The 16,659-nt window shown below is 37.3% G+C and overlaps 1 protein-coding gene across 1 annotated transcript in view; it reads right to left on the minus strand.

Moving 5' to 3' along the window:
* Window positions 1-16,659, minus strand: part of HS6ST3 (heparan sulfate 6-O-sulfotransferase 3) — a 674,043-nt gene that overhangs the window by 364,117 nt on the left and 293,267 nt on the right. The gene's annotated exons all lie outside the window — the stretch shown is intronic.

Below are 16,659 nucleotides of genomic sequence, written 5' to 3' on the forward strand. Positions count from 1 at the left end.
AGTAAAACATTAATTAGCAAACCTCTCTGGGCTGCTAAATCGAAAGCCACATTCTCCAATCACCTTCATCAGTAGTAAAACTTGATATGTTTACCTTCGCTGATTTCTCGCTCTCTCTCAAGTGGTTCTGAGGTAGAGCAAGGAAGAAGACATTGCCTTAAAATGTGAGCTCAGTGGGGCAGGGCTCTTTGTTTATTTTGCTCTGAACCCCTCGCTCCTAACACAGGTACTGTGTACATAACGGACTCTCATAAATGAATACATTTATTGGTCCACTGAACACACAAACAGCTGGTACCAATAAGAAAAGGGTGCAGAAGCAAACTGCAAAGTAAAACTACAAAATATATTCATTCATCTGATAATAATTCTTCTAATTCCTTTCTCCTTGCTAAGAACTTCTGAATGTGTGCTGGCAGTGGGAAAGTTAGCCAAAGATAACCAAGCAGGCAGGCTCTCTAAGGGCCAGTGGAAATTAGGAAATGAGCAATCCAAAAACATGCTTGTGGCTAGTTTAGTGTTCTAAAAGATTCTTCTTTGTAACTGCCAAATACCTTTCTGCTCTCCAATCAATCAATTTATTGAGTTCAGTTGCTCAATAAATTTGGCCTGTATAACCAGCAATGAAAATGCTTTAAGCCCTTCAGGAAAATGATCAATAATTGTAAATGCCATTAATGAAAAATCATCTGTAAATTGTTTGTGCCGTTGTCATTTTATTCCTAACTCTATGCATATTGACAGTGAAACTGGTAACATTCCAGCTGTTAATCTTTGTATTGGGCTAAATGGGGGAATCCCCCAATACAACTAGGCAAATAGGTAAAACATTTTAATGGGGAAAAATTTTTTTTTTCAATTGACTGCAAATACATTTTAATGCATGCATCCCAAGATATCGGCAATACCAACTGAATGAGAAGAGACAGTCTGGCCAGTTGCCATTTTGCCACTAACTAAAAAAGCTAAGGACTGCTCTGCAAATCTCCTAAATAAAAAAGCAATCTAGTTTCTGGCAAGGAGATCAGCAATGGCCATTTCATATAAATGAATCTGTCATGATTTCATTTGCGCACAAGCTCGATCATCCAAAATAGCAGAAACAGCAGGCTGTGGTGTGGCTTTTCTTTATCTGTTTTTGATAGACTGCTTCTCCCTTTCCTGCCCCAAATGATGACTGCCATAGATGAAAAACTGTACTGTGAAATTGCAAGAAAATTATTCTCAATTTTAATAGTCAACTAACTTACCAAAGAGAAATTGTGCCTTTTATTTTGTTAGTGCTTTACAGATTCCTAACACAAGATCAAGTACAAATGTGATCTTCCCCTTATATATCTTCATCAAAATAAGATAAGTGGAGTATGACAGGCTATAAAGCACATTCTTTGCTTATTGGTATGCCCACCTGTTCCAGATCATTTGCAAGGCTGCCAGTAACAGAAGGAAGTGGCATAAATGAAACATGCCTTTTTCAGTAAGATTTTCTTGCAAGATCCACAGAGAACATCAACTATTATTTTCTAAAGCCAATCAAAGGTCTTCTGTGCCAATATGCCCATCTCGACAGCCATGCACGCTGGCCTTATTTCCCAACTCTGGCTATTCCGGTCACGTGGTGCCTAAGCTGCTTCATTAGGCAGAACCAGCAAAGACAGAGTGAGGAAATGGTGTGCTCTTCATTCCAAATACAAGCAGAACACTTTATTTTTTCTTTCCTTCAAAAGGCAATGAAAGTTGTTATAGCTTAGCAAGAGGATAATGGCAGTGCATCACTGGGCTAGGAGAGGCGTAAGACTTGTATTATACTGTGTCCTCTCCACCAGCAGGACTTGGGGGCTCCTCACCGATGCCCGAGATTTCCCAGGCCAAGAAGGATAAGATGACTCTACCTCCCTCCCGCTCCTCATCCGCTCCCATCCCATCTGTACTGAACATCATGTTCCCAGACAAGTTCCCTCAGGAACTGTAATTTTCTGATTAATGTTACACTGTGAGAAGATTCAAAATGGCTGAGCAGGGTCACTCCATTCCCTAAAGAACCATAATTGTAAGGCAGCGATAGCCTAGCCTGAATTTTTTCAGTTATGTTTGAAACATCCTATTTTTAAATCTACCTTTTTGAGGACTTAATTATTATAACTATGGAGGCTAAATTTAGAAGAATAAAGTTTGTTGAATCCTCAAGAAATGTTTTGGGTTTCGGTGGTGATTGTGTTTTTTAAAGGAACAGCAACTTTAATTTCCTGCTCAAATATCACAGAGCTCTAAAAAAGTCTCCATCATGTCTTATAAAGTATACCATTTTTTAAACACCTAATGTCAATTTTGTGCAAAATGAAAATAAGCCCGTATTTATTCAGCAAGAAGTAGCACCATGTTAAGAAAGAAAACTAGAATATAAATCTAGTCATCTGACTTGAAGTTGAAATCACAAAACTAGTTAAAATTTGGCTTTGAGTAAATATACCTCTTTGGACTCCATATTTTGCATACACATATGAAAAGGTCAGGCCAAAGGATACTAAGATCTCTTCAAAGTCCCGAATTCCACTATTCTAATCAGCAAAGGAACAATATGACTAAAAATCACTTCTTGTTTCATTTAATACTTAGTAAACCACAAACAAAATAAATTGTCCCTCTGCAGGGCTGATCTATGTGAAAATTCTATTTTACTTTTGAATTCATCTCCTAAAATGCATTGTTAAAATACCTTCTTTCTTAAAGATACAACTAAACAAGGCCATTTGTTACGAATTTTACAACTGTAACAAAATCCGCACAACTTACCATATGGGTTTGAAAAGACACTGAAAGTCTTCTTTCTCAGTTTTGACTTTGCCATCCTCTGAAAGAAATTTGGCTATTGTCCAGTTTAATTTATGTAACACTTTGTTGCCTGTGTTTAACATAATTGCAGACATGATACGCATTCATAATTGCAACCTAAGCTCTAATGGTCTATTTTTCATCTCATCAAAAACTAGCTACAGGAAGAAAGGAATTCCAAGACAGCAGCAACAATCACAATTATTCACAGGACGTCCATATTAGGCATCATTAGCTGGTAAAGTTCAAGACTGATGATGTTTGCAAAACTTAGTAGATGGGTTTAGACCCAAAACATGAATCATAACAATTATCACATGATATATATTCAAGCCTTCAATAGCCACCAAATATCCTATTATTTGCACAACTCTAACCTTTTTAAAAAAATATTTAGGGGCGCCTGGGTGGCGCAGTCGGTTAAGCGTCCGACTTCAGCCAGGTCACGATCTCGCGGTCCGTGAGTTCGAGCCCCGCGTCGGGCTCTGGGCTGATGGCTCGGAGCCTGGAGCCTGTTTCCGATTCTGTGTCTCCCTCTCTCTCTGCCCCTCCCCCGTTCATGCTCTGTCTCTCTCTGTCCCAAAAATAAATAAACGTTGAAAAAAAAAATTAAAAAAAAATTTTTTTTTAATGTTTACTTATTTTTGAAAGAGAAAGCGTGAGCAGTGGAGGGGCAGAGAGAGAGAGAGAAGGAGACACAGAATCAGAAGCAGGCTCCAGACTTGGAGCTGTCAGCACAGAGCCCGACGCGGGTCTTGAACTCACAAACTGTGAGATCATGACCTGAGCCGAAGTCAGACGCTTAACCGACTGAGCCACCCAGGCGCCCCAAGAATACATGGACAGCTAGAAAATTCTTAAGAGATGTTACATAAAATAATGCATTGCTTTTCTATCTCTTTCACCCCAATTTCTTCTCTGACCATGTTTACCAAGATTGTCCTTCATGCCACAGGGGTGCCAGTGTTTTTTCTGCTCCTCTAAAGAACATAACATTGTGTGCTTTAACCAATTAAATTCTACACTGTGTGTACCCTTTCGTTTGATTTCCAGATTGCTTTATTTTCAGATGTGCTCAAGGTACTGTTATTCATATATTTAAGAAACACTTGGATTAACCAATGAATAACATTCAAGAAGAGGTGAAACAATATTGAGACCAAGGCTGGAATCTCAAATTCTAATTAAAAACAGTTTGCAAATGACATATCAGACAAAGGGCTCATATCCAGAATCTATAAAGAACTCACCAAACTCCACACCCGATAAACAAATAATCCAGTGAAGAAATGGGCAGAAAACATAGACGCTTTTCCAGAGAAGACATCCAGATGGCCAACAGGCACATGAAAAGATGCTCAACGTCGCTCCTCATCAGGGAAATACAAATCAAAACCACACTCAGATACCACCTCACGCCAGTCAGAGTGGCTAAAATGAACAAATCAGGAGACTATAGATGCTGGAGAGGATGTGGAGAAACAGCAACCCTTTTGCACTGTTGGTGGGAATGCAAACTGGTGCAGCCGCTCTGGGAAACAGTGTGGAGGTTCCTCAAAAAATTAAAAATAGACCTACCCTATGACCCAGCAATAGCACTGCTAGGAATTCACCCAAGGGATACAGGAGTACTGATGCATAGGGTCACTTGTACCCCAATGTTTATAGCAGCACTTTCAACAATAGCCAAATTATGGGAAGAGCCTAAATGTCCATCAACTGATGAATGGATAAAGAAATTGTGGTTTATATACACAATGGAATACTACGTGGCAATGAGAAAGAATGAAATATGGCCTTTTGTAGCAACATGGATGGAACTGGAGAGTGTTATGCTAAGTGAAATAAGTCAGGCAGAGAAAGACAGATACCATATGTTTTTACTCTTATGTGGATCTTGAGAAACTTAACAGAAAACCATGGGGGAGGGGAAGGAAAAAAAAAAGTTAGAGAGGGTGGGAGCCAAACCATAAGAGACTCTTAAAAACTGAGAACAAACTGAGGGTTGATGGAGGGTGGGAGGGAGGGGAGGGTGGGTGATGGGTATTGAGGAGGGCACCTTTTGGGATGAGCACTGGGTGTTGTATGGAAACCAATTTGACAATAAATTTCATATTAAAAAAAAAACAACAGCGCCATCTGATAATGACAGTAAAACACAGAATGCAGCCCACCCAAAGGACCCTTCAAATGAAAGAGGGCTCAGGTAGCACACACATGTGTCCATGTACCCGTAGTGTGTTGATGGTCATGTTCTCTGCACCTTAAATACAGTCAGTCCGTCTCCACCCTCAGGAGAGGGTGCAAATGTAACCATTTACATATTACATAATACACTTGTATATTCCCTGACAGTGGGGCTGAAGAACTTTAATCTGGAAATGCAATATCCCTGTTCCCAGCTATGAGCACCAAGGGTCACAGTAAAGTTCAAATTGTGTAGCAAAACATTTCTCTCTACTTCTTTAAAAAGAATTATTTCTTTATTCTCTTATCATTTCTTAATTATAGTGAATTTGGAAAATATGACCTTCACAATGTAACCAAAGTCAGACCATCATGATTACCATTTAAATGCATTGCTTCCAACCTTTTTATTTATCTATATTCCTATTTTAACAAAGCAATATTATCCTTTATGGATGTGCTACTTATTTAATATAAGGCACCTATTATATAATTAAATATTATATCTAAGTGGGGTTAACTAACATTCCACTGGATATAATTTGGGTAATTTAGCTAACAATAACAAACAATATTTTGACAACTGCCTATTATGGATTTTTTTTCAATTTTTCACAGCTGAAGGGAAAAAGTGTCAACAAATATCCAAACAGTATATTAGAGGTGTGTGTGTGTGTGTGTGTGTGTGTGTGTGTGTGTGTGTGTGTTTCAGAACCTCCCCCCAGGACAAAGGTTTTGTTTTGTTTTAAATCATTATCAATTTGATAGTTAACATGAGGCATCTCATTATGGCTTTAAGTTTTTAGTTCTTGAGTATCAGTAAGATTGTTTCTACGTGCTTATTAAATTATAATATATATTAATATATATTATATATGACATATAGAATATATATGAATAATATATATTCATTTCTTCTGCCCATTTTTAATTAGGGAATTTGTATTTTTCTTATTTATTTGTAAAACACTTTTATATTAAATTAAATTATATCATATCATATCACATCATATTATTATATCATGGATCTTAACCTCCAGATGCATATTTTGTTTTTCACAATTTGCCATTTTCGTTTCAACTTTGTGCATGGTATCTTTTTATTCTTTTGATTTATAGAAACTATAAATATTTCTGTAGTCAAATCCATCATTATTTTCACTGTTGCTCCTTTATCTGCTTTTATATACAGAATGTCTTTCTACCTACAAATATAAGGAAAATACTAACCTTATGGTGCTTTTGTAATTTCTTTATTCTTTTTTTTTTTTTTTTTTTACATTTAACTCTGTACTCCCTCTGGCATTCACAATGAAATACTGGTTCAGGTAAGAATGGAACTATTTTTCTACTAAAATTAAGACCTTACTCCTAGTTATTGAATAAATCTCTATATTTGCACTTGTTTTAAGGCAGTATGATCATAGTCTATTTTCCTTTGTGCCATAGACCCTTTCAGGAGCTTTCTGTTTCTAGATTCTTTCTCAGGTCTTACTGATCTTGTGTCCTTGAATAAGCCCATTCACTTCCTGATGTCTGATTCCATTACCTACAAAACAGAGTTGGATCTATTTGCAGATCATTTTAAAAATTAGAGATGATTCATATGAAATGCTTATCACAGCCCATGTAAAGTTTGGAGCACTCATTAAACAGAAGTTCCTATTTATTGTTTTATTTATTCATTTTTTTATTGATCTATATCTCATCTTGTGCCAGTACCACAATGACAAACACATTTGAAATTTAACATATGCTCTGATACATCAGTATAGGAAAACTCTGACATGTTTACTTACCACTTAAGCCTAATTATCAACACCCCCTCCAACAGTCATACATTTAACAAGTATTTCAGCACCAACAATTACACCAAGACTGTATTAGGCACCATAGGGGCAACAAAGAAATGAGAAATAGGGGTGCCATTCAGAATTTTTCAAACCCCTGCCTCCTTCTGTTAATGCACAGTGTATATTCATTTATTCAACCAAATCTTCATTAGCCCTTGAAATGATTGGATATCATGCCAGGGGCCAAATATAAGGATGGAATATTTTGTCCAGGTTTCACCATACAAATCTGATGCTGCACATATCAGATATGAACCAATATCTCCCAATATTGGGGAGTTTGCTGAGATAATAATCTCCCTTCAATATCCAACTCAAAAACTTCTCTCATGAAGTCTTCCCTGATTTCCCCATTAGAGGTCATTATTATTTACTTTTTTACCTGGCTATTCTGTTTATCTGTATGTCTGTCTATCAGTCACCCTCCCCACCTTTAGACTCTTTCCTCCTCAAGGCCAGGGCTGTATCTTTCTCACTTTGCATCCCTGGCAAACCACTACCATTCAATAGTGAGCACAGTGAGCAGGTACAAACATGTTTGGTCTCTTTCCTCACCTAGGATATGTTAGTTGAATGATCTTATCGTATCACATGTCATACTGTAGTTTCATGTGTATTTGTGCAATGTGCTCCAGGTTGGGGAATATTTTCATCCCTTATTGTATATCCGGCTGGGCCATATGTTAGCCTTCATGTAGGGAAGCATAAATATCACGATTTATTTTTACACCATGTACTTTGAAATATGAATATTGGGGGGGGGTGGAGAATAGGACACACTTACCATCATCAGTATTAAAAACAAGGCTAAAAATCCCAAATATTCTCAATATTGAAGTGTTGCGTTATAACAATCTTCCCTAAATCCTGAGGCTTGAAATTTTATTTCACTCCTAAGATTTTTATTATCTCCATTACTTACTAGAGACTTTTTAAAAATCATTCTCTTTTTTTTTTAATTTTTTTTTCAACGTTTATTTATTTTTGGGACAGAGAGAGACAGAGCAGGAACGGGGGAGGGGCAGAGAGAGAGGGAGACACAGAATCGGAAACAGGCTCCAGGCTCTGAGCCATCAGCCCAGAGCCCGACGCGGGGCTCGAACTCACGGGCCGCGAGATCGTGACCTGGCTGAAGTGGGATGCTTAACCGACTGCGCCACCCAGGCGCCCCAAAAATCATTCTCTTTTATCATGTCACTTGTTACCTAAATTCAGTATTACTGTTGAACATTTCAAACGTTCAGTTCTTATTCCCCCATCTATAATTGTAACGTAAATTCCTTATGGACAAGGACATCTTCTTCTTTTGCTTTATATATCTCACAGCACCTAGCACAGTGTCTTGATCTTGCTAGGTCATCAAAAACTTATTACTGATTCAAGTAATTAACACTTTACCCAGGGATATGTGTAATAGATCACCAAAGTGAACCCAATCTCTCCAGCCAGGTGTTTCAGAATCAATTTTGTTTGCAGAACCCAAAGCATTGACTTATTTATTCAATAAGTAATTTTGAGCATGGGCAAGACACTGTTTCAGGCTCAATCTAATTGAGCCCCTAATATGTGTTCAATATTGGGCTTTTCACGTGGTCTTGCTTATCATAGCATTACAGTTCTATGAGGTGAATATTATGATTCCCATTTCATCAGTAAAAACAAAACAAACAAAACAATGAACAAAAAGCTGCTGAAATTTAAACAGGCAGTGAATAGCTGAGCAAATATATGATCCCAGTCTATCCAAAAGCCAAGTTTAACATCTTAACCAGTACGCATACTGCCTGTAGAAGCGTCCAAGGCTTTATCAATGAAGAGATAAATGGTTTATCAGATGAAATCGATAGAAACTTTATAAATAGCTCTCTCCTTTTTTAAAATTATATTTATTTATTTTGAGAGAGAGAGAGAAAGAGAGACCAGGCACAAGCAGGGTAGGGGCAAAAGAGAGAGAGAGAGAGAGAGAGAGAGAGAGAATCCCAAGCAGTTTCCACACTGTCAACACAGAGCCTGATGCAGTGCTTGATCTCACAAACTGCAAGATCATGACCTGAGCTGAAAGAGAGACATACACTTAACCTAATGAGCCACCTAGGTGCCCCAAGAGCTCCCTGCTTTTAAGCTTAAAATGTCACAAAAAATATTTTAAATTTCAATATTAAAAATGACTGCATTAAGTTTCAATATTAGCAAATATGTCCATTTCTAAGACATTCCCTGGATTTAAAGTCAGATACAATTTCAAAAATGTAATTTTTTTTATAAATCATGACACTGTAGAATGTTAATACAGAAATGCAGAAGCTGAAGTGGAGAATAATTATCAGGATGCAGTTTCCATTGAAAACAAGAAAACTACATTTCAAACATACAAGTCTATGTATATCTTGTCTGCAGAAAATGTTTAATGAATGTTGACCTAAAGAAATCAATATAGGAAGAGACTTTCTTCACAAAATCCCAAAAAATAGGATAGCATGTGCCAAATCAAAAACCTGTTTAGAGGAACTTCTGCCAATTTAAGATTATAAATACCTGATACGCACCTTAATCTAACTCAAAGATGTGCATTCTCCCCACCCCCACCCCCAGGGCATAAAGACATGCTATGCTTAAATAAGTTATAGATGTTGCTTTTTTTTTAACATTCTACAATTCTTGTTGCCTGAGAAAACACTAGTAACTACATTTTTAAAAATCATGCCATTCCAAAAAAAAAAAAAAATTGAGAATGACCATAAATCCAGTTCCAAACTTCCCATTAGATATGCCTGGGTTGAACCCCTCTCTGGTCATGAAATGCAAATGACAGATAAAACATTCTGCTAATTCCAAAGTTCCAATGCAAGATGAATATACATGGCACTTTAGTGTTCCAGTCTATAGCTAATGGAGAGCATGGGTATTTTCAGACATGAAAGCAAAGTGCCACAATTTCATGAAGATAAATGCGATATACAGGCATACGTAACAGTGGTATTCACTAGTGTTTGAGGAGGAAGAAATCAGGATCACTGAGGCTAAGAATTATGGTACAAGGTCTTACACTCTTCAAAGTACTAGTTGAATGTTTTCCTTTTTTTTTTTTTATTAAGCTGTCAGAATTATCTGTGTGTGATACCAGATTAATGTCTGTATAAAAATATAAAACTGATTAGAAGAGACTGAGTGTAATTAAAATGAACTAATCCAAAATAAACACAACAGTTTAATGCCATTAGTATTCCAGCTCCTTAAAAAGTTGTTGAACCTAGCACAAAAAGGATTACAAATTTCAAAGAAAACTAAATTAACCACATAGCTGAAAAGTGAATTAGGAAAACAAAAATTCCAGGCTGTTGAGCAAACAAGAATTTTATTTTCTATTGTTCTAAGTTTCCAAAGTTCGGAAGTTCCCTTTCTTGCTGGAAAAGTAAATCGGTCTAAAAGTCAAGCCACAAGAGTTTATGAATTGGAATCTCTTTAAAAAGTAACTAAATACCACACCAAAGTCACTTGCAAGAAAATGTAAATTATCTTCTGAAATTCCGTTGTTCTTCCAAACTGTGTTTGTGTGTCCCAGGCCTTTTAACACCAATGGAAAAAATCAATCCGAAGATTCTTGACTTGCTATGCCATAGGTAATCTCTTTCTGCATTAGAAAGGTAATTCAGGGGCGCTTGGTGGCTCAGTCAGTTAAGCATCTGACTTTGGCTCAGGTCATGACCTCAAGGCTCATGAGTTCGAGCCCCACGTCAGGATCTGTGCTGACTGCTCAGAGCCTGGAGTCTGCTTCAGATTCTGTGTCTCCCTCTCCCCCCCCCAGCCCGCCTGCACTCTGTGTCTCTTTCTCTCTCTCAAAAATAAATAAACATTAAAAAGTATTTTTTTTAAAAAAAAAGAAAGGTAATTTATACCAGTAAAGGGGATAAAAATGTAACACTGTTGGATGTGCTTACCACTTAAGAAAAGGGATTGGTCACATTCCATCCAGAAAGATCATTATTCTGAAGTACTGGTAGTACTCAGTACAGTAGTAGAAAGCTCCTAAATCTGATTTTATTCCATTAACTGATGTTCCCTGTTTACCTACCAGAGGCAAGGCATGGTGTTAGATCCAGAAGGTATAAAAATGAAGAGATATGGATCCTTCCTTCTAGGAGTTCCTATCAACCAATGACCAAACATAGTAACACCACATTTCCACATACAGCCATACCTTCATACGGTTTACTGCCCTCCCCCAAAATAAAGCACTAACATTTGTTAACATGACAAATTAAAGCTAACCAATTAAAAATTCTCTAACGCAGAGTGGCTTTGGGGTGAGGTGTTGGCTACACCCATGGCTGTTAAGGTGTTGACCTTTTGCAAGCTTCTTGGCTTCTTAGCCTGATTTGGCACTGAAAAACCACAACTTTTCCTTCCAAACTTTGCTGCCTATACTGCTCCATAAAATGTCTTCTATTCTTCTCATGCCACAATTCTTACTTACTCTAAGATTTCCCCCAGTCCTTCATCACACTGACAGATGAGAGTCTGCAACAAAAGGTTCAAAAATATATCAGCCCACTCTTTAAAATGTTAAGGAATTTCTCTCCCTGTCGTCAAGTAAAAAGGAATATTGAGCCAGGTCTTTCCAGGACAGGCACTGCCTCCTGAGAGCACATTAGACTCTTTTAGAAACAATCTTAAAATTTTTGGGTCACACAGTATATAACACTAAATTGTATCCTGGGGGCATATAAGGCCCAGAGCAGCATCCAAAAGAATTTATTTTATTCCTAGGGAATAGTCACTTTTTTCCCCCAAAATAATGTTCTTTAAAATGAAATAATTGGAGAATGACTTCCTTAGTCCTACATATGAGATCTAGAAACACAGTTGAGTGTTAAAAGGTATGTTCTTTTAGAAAAGTTTTATAATTATAACCCCTCTCTTATGAACAACAGATGCTAAAAGAAATTGTCATTCTACAGAAACAGTTCATTTTAAAATAAATCAATTAGAAGACGTTACTAAAGACAAATAAAAATATCGAGATATTTCTCATTTATATTCAAAGCTAAAGATTAGGAGAACAACCCAATTACTCATCCAATCTGCCCATTTAAGCACCTGTCAACTAAAGGGATTAATATGCCTTATGTTTATGGAATTAAGGGCAGTTCTGTCACAGTCTCTGCCTGAGAACCATTAACAAACACATTTTCTAAGTATGTATTAACATTTCTTAGCTGTCTCTACTGTAATGACCATGATACAAGCTAATCAAAGCATTCAAATTTCACAGCTATATTATTGTACATAGAAGGCAATGCCCCCCAAAAAAGACAGGTGGTCCCCCCACCTAAAAAATGTTTGTTGCAAATACCCAATTCATAGAAACTAATTATTCTCACATTCTCAAAGGGATTTTGTTTCCTTGAAGAGACCAATTAAAACAAGTGTAAGAAGGAAATGATTAAGTCACAAAAGTGTAAAAAATGTAGAGAACTACATAATGTAAGATCTGAGTTACCAAAGATACCATATGTAGCATCTGCAAATGATTATCACTCTCAGATGGTAGCAACACCTGCTTTGGCTCTGGTTTTGGTGTGAAAACTCTGAAACAAAGGTATTGATACTTTACTGAGCCTATCTGAGGATAAGTGAACTACTCCAGCAGTGATTTCTTTCCCTTGACAAATGGAATAAATGCACAATAAATAGCTTTTACATATACAAATAATTTGTTAATAATTACTGAAATCACATAATCAACAATAAAAACAAACAGACCAATTACAAATTGGCAAAATACTTGAATAGACACATCACAAAGGAAGAAACATGAATTGCCAATACGCACACGGAAAGAAGCTCTTCATCATTAGCCAACACGGAAATGGAAATGAAAACTATGATGAGATCCTCTTATACCACTAGAATGGCTGAAATGACAGACTGGGGTCAGTGTGAACATGGAGGAACTGGAAATCTCATCCGTTTCTGCTAAGAATACAGAAATGGCAAAACCATTTGGGAACTGCTGGACAGCTTCTTAAAAAGCTAACATGTGCCTACCTGATTCCGTGATTCTGCTCCTAGGTGTTACCCAGGAGAAAGGAAAATATACATCCACAAAAAGATGTATACATGAATATGCGGTTTCATTCATAAGAACCCCCAAACTGGAAATAGCTCAAACATTCATCCATAGGAGACTGGGAAAACAAATTGTGTATATTCATGCAATGGGCTACCCCTCAGAAAAGGACCAAACAACTGACACATGCAACAACATCAAAAATATGTTGCAGAAAAGAAGACACAAAAGAGTTCTAGAATAGGCAAAACTAACCATTGGTGATAAAAAACTAAATATTTTTTTTTCCTCTGGGAGACAGTGGATCGATTGCAAAGGTGCACAAGGAACTTTCTGAGGTGATATAAGTGTTCTATATCTTAATTGGAGTGTGAATTACATGAGCATATAGTTGCCAAAAGTAAAAAAAAAAAAAACTGCACAACTAAAATTGTGCATTTTTATTGTACGTAAATTATGCCTCAATTAACAAATACAAAATCAGGAATGATCAGTCACATTAACATTGACCATTTCAGACCACCCAATAACTAAAACTTATATGGTATGCATATATTCCAGGCTGTTCTAAGCAGTTTATGTATGTTATCTCACTTAATCCACCTAACAATCTTATGCAATAAATGGTATTATTGTCCTCATTAGATAGATGAAGATCTAAGAAGTTAAGTAACTTGACCCAAAGTCTCATAACTTGTATATCCATCTGTCCCTTATTTAGACAGTTAATAAGTTAAACATACATTATATCAACTTGAAAGAGTCCCAGGTAGTTTAGAGTTTGGGTTGATGAGTTCTTTAACTCACAGATTACTGAATTATTATTCTACAGGGTTATATGGTAAATTAAAAGGCTGTTATAGAGTATTTCTGACTCACGAATGTGTACGCTCATGACAACTGTAACAGTCAATATATAAAGCTCCATGAAACAGAGAAGTGATAGACTTTTAAAAAATTTTTTAATGTTTATTTATTTTTGAGAGACAGAGAGACAGAGTGTGAGTGGGGGAGGGGCACAGACAGAGAGGGAGACACTGAATCTGAAGCAGGCTCCAGGCTCCAGGCTCTGAGCTGTCAGCATAGAGCCTGATGCAGGGCTTGAACTCACGAACCGTGAGATCATGAGCTGAGCCAAAGTCAGATGCTTTACTGACTTAGCCACTCAGGCACCCCAGAAAAGGGATAGTTTTTACCAAGATTCATTGAGTGCATTCAGGCACTTTCAATCTGTGCAGGCAGGACAGAAGTGTGTAGCGCTGGGAGAACTATCAGTTAACTAAGGGACATCCAATGAGGGGACGGGGGACCTGCTACAGCTGATGTGTTGAACGGTGACTTGGACGATGAAAAAACAAAGGATGCTTTAAGTCTCTATCGACACCCAACTTGGAGGGCTTTAGAGGGTCATGGTTTCAAACAACCCCTACAAGTTGGAGTTAAAAATAGAATGATGTTCAATAGCAACAAAGATAGATCTTTCAATCAGGAAAAGGGGTGGGGGGACGTAAGTACAAAAGAAAAGGAAAGTCTTCTGTTAAAAAATGCCCCATAAAAGCAGAGTACAACCTCTTCTGTGCTCCCCTGGTCTCCACACCATTTTCATTACTTTGATGTCTTTGCTATCCCTGCTTAAAATAATTAAATATGCAATAATCAATACATTTTAAATTAGAGATACTCAGTTACACATTCATATAATTTCATTCCAGAAATGTATGCTTTAAATTTTTTTTCTAGATTTTAGCTCTCTGTACTATCCATCTCTATTTTCATTCATTATCTTCAAATTAATGCTCTGGGTCTGGGAACCAGGGGATAGGTTTACTCTAAGGAGAAGGAAAAGAAACCACTCTGAAATACTGATGGACTATAAGTCAAGGACTTAGAGTGACATGACATGAGGAAAAGGAAAATCCCCTGTACAAACCATGACATATTTTCCTGCTCTTCAGTTTGTCAGAGAATTATCCTATACACATAATTCCAAAACCACAAAGCCCTGAGCCATTGGGGGATCTTCCCTCAGCTGCTCAGTCTCAGTGCCTCTTCTCATGTTCCTCCTCCCTGGTGGTGTCATGTTCCCAACAGCATCCCTTTCCTGATATACTCCTGTTATTAGGTCTCTAATTATACCATTACCAACTCCCCAGTTCCCATCAACTGTGATAAGTTCCTGTTATCAACCCACTAATTACGTCCATCACCCTCTTCCTTATCCATACTAACCGATTAATCAATTAATCAGTTAACAAACATCAAATTAATAATTATCAGAGCACATTACTAGATACTGCAGGGGAAGAAAATTAGTATATGACACTCTTCACTCAACTCAAAGAATCTAGTCTATTTAGGGAGCCAAGAGCATGTGTGTGTGTGTGTGTGTGTGTGTGTGTGTGTGATTTAAGCACTACCTAATCAAAGACAGTATTCTCAGTGTGTTGAGATGAACAGAGGCAGCCCCCATTGAAGAGAGGGAGGACTTGAACTTCCCTGTCTGAAGGAAGAACAGAGTTCAAACCTGTAGTGAGTTGTATGCACAAAACCCAGAGGTGGAAATGATAAGGCCAATCTCCCTTGAAAAGAAAGTTTGAGTCCTGCAGCAGAGTGTTACAGAACTGAAGCAGTAAATTAGCCAGATCATTGAAAACAGACTTTCAATAGCAAAATGCAGAAATTTACTTATTCTACAGACATCATTGACTTAACTGAACACTGCATTCTCTGTAAGAGAGATCCAAGTAAACTTATTAAACTTGGGTCTCCTGATCTTAAATCAGAAGCCAACCTACTGATAGCACATAAGAAGAGGAATAGCATGACTGATGGCACCAGCCATTGGACATGGATAACTCTTGGATACCTCCAGGCCTGTCTCCACTCTGTAACTATCAATGATCTATAATGGGTAGGGAGGGCTCTTGTTAACATTAAAGTATTTTCTTTGTATCTGTACAGTGCAACTTTAGGCATTTCTTCACTCCTATAAGTAAACAATATAAGCAAAGCAATGTTGTTTCAATATCCCTTGAAATTCTGTTGAAAATCTCGTTCAGTAAAGTAAGAAAAATCTCAGTAAGAATTTCACAATTCACAGAGTCAATGGAAGGTACTGTAAAAGTGATTCAATTTTCTCATTTATAAAATAAAAGGGTTAGACAAACTCTAACATCTCTCTGAGTCCAAAAGGGTTTAACTCTGTAATCACACTCACATTTTAAATTTGTTGATATGATAATTAAAAATTATTAGTGGCCCCTTAAATACTTAAGAAACTAGATTTTATTTTGCTATAGTGACAAATTAAATTTAAGACATACATTAATGTCTGATACTCATGTGGCAAAAATGGGTCAAAGTTAGACAGGTATTGAGAAACTTGATGTATCTATCAGTAATCTACTGCTGGATAACAAAGTACCACACATGTGACAATAAGTGTGGCTCAAAAGAAGGCATATTTATTATCTGGTAATTTCTGAGGGTCAGGAGTCTGGGCACAGCATACTGGTCCTTGGCTCAGGTTCTCACAAGGCTGTAATTTATGGTGTCAGCCAAGCTGCATTCATTTCTAGAGCATGAGGTCCTCTGCCAAGCTCATGGGGTATGGAAGTATCCCATTCGTGAGGTCCTTATCCTACTTTCTGGGTGTCCTTGGGGGGCCAACATCAGCTCCTAGAGGCTGTCTGCATGCCACATGGCCTTCTTCTCTGG

Source organism: Puma concolor, chromosome A1 (genome assembly GCF_028749965.1).
Source record: "Puma concolor isolate L17-30 chromosome A1, mPumCon1.1.hap2, whole genome shotgun sequence".
Classification (NCBI taxonomy): Eukaryota; Metazoa; Chordata; class Mammalia; order Carnivora; family Felidae; genus Puma; species Puma concolor.